Source organism: Chrysochloris asiatica, unplaced genomic scaffold (assembly GCF_000296735.1).
Source record: "Chrysochloris asiatica unplaced genomic scaffold, ChrAsi1.0 scaffold00146, whole genome shotgun sequence".
Classification (NCBI taxonomy): domain Eukaryota; kingdom Metazoa; phylum Chordata; class Mammalia; order Afrosoricida; family Chrysochloridae; genus Chrysochloris; species Chrysochloris asiatica.
The window spans coordinates 7256414-7260975 of NW_006408664.1; positions in this window are offsets into that span (position 1 = coordinate 7256414).

The following is a 4562-nucleotide window of genomic DNA, read 5'->3' on the forward strand; positions in this document are numbered from 1 at the left end:
GGTCTTCCTCACTGAAGAAGGATATCATGGAGGGTCAGAGAAAAAGAGGACGACCCCCAATGAGACCTGTCTAGACAGGATGAAAACCATTCAGTGGGATTCTACTTTCCCCCATACAACTTGCTTGTTCTTGTAGTAGCCAATCAGACTGCCATTTTTGTTTTTATTTTTCCTTGCTGGTCTTTCTTTCAAGAAGTATCTTTTGTTCCTTGACCTGCCCAGGCTAGTCTGCTCATCTTTTCAAGTGGAAATTTCCCATCTCAGAAGGTTCTGGACGGGGATCAGGATTCCATCTAAGATCTTATACCTTGAAGTTCTGCAAGAAGCCTCTTTCACTGGGCAACTTCTAGCACCCCTTTTATGAGGCTTTCTACTCCCGTAAGGACTTACACCCTCGGAAACCCTGTACAGGGTCACCATGGTCGGAGCCAACTCGACGGCACTTAACAACAACAACAATCAGTTATAGGCTGAAGACAGGCTTACAAGATTTCTATAAAATAGCTGACTTTTTATCAGCAACCATGGAGTCAGTGAATGAAATATTGAAAGTGCTATCAACTAAAAATTTTTATACTCAACAAAACTGTCTTTCAAAAAATAAAGGTGATGTTAAGGTATTTCCAATTAAGTGAAAATTGAGACAATTCATTTCTAGGAGACTTTTCCTCAAGGAAATACTACAGCATGTCCTTAAGGCTAAAATGAAAGACACTAATGTAATTTACTTCTACCTAAAATATAAACATACTAAAGGAGGAAGTCCAAGGTGCATTGAAGGAATTGGCAAAGAACAAGGCACCAGGAATTGATGGAATAAGAATTGAAATTTTCAAGAAAGTGAGGTAGCAAAAGAGGCAGTCACTCAGCTATACCAAGAAATTTGGAAGACAACTATCTAGTCGACTAATTGGAAGAGATCATCAAAGCATTCTTCTAAAACACCTCTGTGGCATCTCAAACTTGATTGTTAATAGCTGATTGCATTAGTCACTTGAACCACCAAGGGACTCTGCATAGGCTAAGACATCTAAACATCTAAAATTATTTTATAAATGGGCTGTTTGTGATGATATGTTTCTGCAACTGAGTTATACAGATAGAGGGAGACAAGATGAAGACAGAGGATGGAGACAAAATAATGGACAAACACAAGATAGAGGATGAAGAATGAATAGAAGACGGAGAGGGAAATAAGATGGAATATGGATACAGGGTGGAAGCAAGATGAAGGGTGGAAATAAGCTGGAGGATGGATACAAGATGGAGGCCGAAGATAAGATGTTGAGTGAAGATAAGATGAAGGGTAGCTAAAAGAAGGAGGTTGAATATAAAATGGAAGAAAAATGCAAAATGGAGAATGAAAGGTGGAGACGAGATGCAGCATGTAGGATAGATGCAAAATAGAGGGTGAAGACAATATACATGAAGAACATAAGACGGATGGTGAATACAAGATGGAGGGTGATACAGGATGAAGGATGAATACAAGATGGAGGATGGAAACATAATGAAGATTGGTGCAAGATGGAGGTTTAGGCTATAACAGAGGGTGAAGACAAGAGGATAGGTGTGAACAGAATGAAGGATGGATACTAGATGGAGGTTGGAGATAAGATAAAAAGTAGAGATAAAAAGGATGGACAGTGGAGACATGATGGGGAATGGAAAGAGAAGGGGTGTTGAGTACTGAATGGTAGTAGGTATGATACAGACAATGGAGGATGTAACATATGTAACATATAATAATGATACATTTTTATGCATATAATTATATATGCTGTTGTTGTATAAAGCTGGGATCTAGTAAACCCATGGCTACCCAATACACAATAGGATCTGATGGCTGTTATCTATAGAGGTTTCATTGGCTACTTTTGAAGTAGCTGTCTAGGGCTTTCTTTCTAGTCCACTTAGGCTGGAAGCTCCACTGAAATAAGAAAGCCTCTTTTCTCAAACTTGTAGCTGTGCATGAGGTGCATTGGCAGGTAATTAAACCTGAGTCTCAAGCATGTTGTTGATGTTATGTGCCGTCGAGTCGGTTCCAACCCATAGGGTTTCCAAGGCTGTAAATCTTTACGGGAGCAGAAAGCCTCATTTTTCTCCCGTGGAGCAGCTGGTAGTTTCAAACTGCTGACCTTGCGGTTGGAACCACTACACTGAAGGGGAGATTTCTACCACTGAACCACAATCCCCCTCTTTGTGTTGGCATAGCAATAGTTAACTGCTTATAATTACTCCTCCCTGCCATATGGCTTTATACCACAAACTGTCCCTCTCATGTGGTTTTATAAACTCTCCTTTTTCACTTGGCTAATTTTTGCTCAGTGTCCAAGACTCAGTTCAAGAACGATCTCCTCTAGGAAGCTTTCCTAGTCACCCTACCTTCTGAATTAGGTGCCTACTCTTTGAACTCTCAGAGGAAACTTGTATGTCACAGCAGATATGACATTGTATTGGCATTAGCAGTTTGCACATTTACTTATTCACCAGGCTGTGAGGTCCTCAGGACTGTGTTGTATTTTGTTGTTCATTCTTGTTCCCTGGCAATAACACTATGTCTACCATGCAATAAGTACAAGTTGTTGTTGTTGTTGTTAAGTGCCATCGAGTTGGTTCTAACCCATAGCGACCCTGTATAGGGTTTCCGAGGAGCAGGTGGTGAGCTTGAACCACCAACCTTGCAGTTCAAATGACTTTGCAGTCTCGCGCATTAACCCACAGTGCCACACCAGTACGCCAAGTACAAGTAGCAACCCTAATAAAGTTTCTGAGGAGTGACTGGTGGGATTTAACCTTGTGGTTCAAATTGACCTTTTAGTCCAGGGCTTATCTTGCAACACCACACCAGGATTCCCTTAAGGACATTGGTGTGGTGGTGGTTGTGTGCCATGGAGTTGGTTCCGACTCATAGCAACCTTGTATAAGGTTTCTGAGGAGCAGCTGGTGAGCTTGAACCACGGACCTTGCAATTCAAACTGACTTTACAGTCCACCACACTAATCCACAGCGCCACACCAGGACTCCATTTTGCAGATTGATGGTGGTGATATGCCATGGACTCAGTTCCAACTCATAGAGATCCTACATAGGTTTTCCGAGGCTATAAATCTTTACAGGAGCAGAAAGTCTTATCTTTCTCCCTCAGAAGGGCTGGTTATTTCAAATTGCTGACCTTGAGGTTAGCAGACTGACTAGTAACCACTATGAAACCAAAGCTAATTAAATAAATTAATGCATGTAAATTGTTCATCACAGTTGTTGCTAGGTGAGCTTGAGTCAGTTGTGATTCATAGTGACCTAGTGCAAAAAAGAATGAAACACAGGTTGGTCCTATGACATTTTCACAATTGTTGCTATGTTTAAGCCAACTGTTGCTGCCATCTCAATTCATTGTTTCAATCCATCTCATAGAAGTCTTCTTCTTTTTCACTGATCCTTCACTTTAACAAACATGAAGTTCTTCTCCAGGGACTGGTCACTCCTGATAACATGTGCAAAGTAAAAGAGATAAAGTCTCATTATCCTTGCTTCTAAAAAACATTCTGGCTGTTTGTATATTTGTTTGTTCTTCTGGAAGTCCATGGTACTTTCAATATTCTTCACCAACACCATAATTCAAATACATCAGATCTTCCTTACTCATTGTCCAACATTTCTTTCTTTATTTTTTTTTAAACTTTTCATTGTGAATTAAGGTTTACAGACAAGATCATCATTTTTATATTTAACACATTATATACTTTATTTCATCTCCATATTTACAATGCAACTTCCATGCAACAACAGTTATCCTGCTTCCTCCCTGCAGTCCACCCACCTTCCTATTCCTCCTCAACTTTGTCCTTAGAAAAATGCTGCCTTTTAGATTTTGAATGATTGACCATTGTATGGTAAGTATACCTTGCTAGTGTTGTTGCTTCCACCTACAAACTTATCTACTGCTTGGCTGAAAATTGGGCCACGAGGGTAGATTCCTTTCCAGACCAGGGTGGTTGAAGGCCATAGTCTCAGATTCCTCCAGTCTCTCTCTGACCAATAAACTCGGTCTTTTGTTTTAATTAAATAATATTGAGTTTCGTTCCACACTCTCTCCCTCTATATCCAGGAGCCTCTAATATAATCCCTTCAGGGCAGTTGATACTGGTAATCAGGTACCACCTAGTTCTTCTACTCAGAGTCATGGAAACTGATGTTCACATGTTCCATTAGTCCATTGGGCTAATTGACTGCAAGCCTATTTGATTCTTATCACTTTTCTTTCTTCCAAACATGGAGAGACCAATAGCTGTGCCTTAAATGGCCACTCATGAGCTTTCAAGATTCCAGACACTACTCAGGCAAGCAGGATGTAGAACATTGTCTTTGTGGACTATGTTATGACTCATTGTCCAATTTTCACTTATTTGAAAATATCGTGACTTGGCGTCAAGTTCACCTTAGTCTTCAAAGAGACATATTTGCTCTTTAACACTTTAAACAAATCTTTTGCAGCAGATTTGCCTAATACAATCTGTCAGTTGATTTCTTGATTGTTGTTTCCTGGAGTATTGATTGTGGAT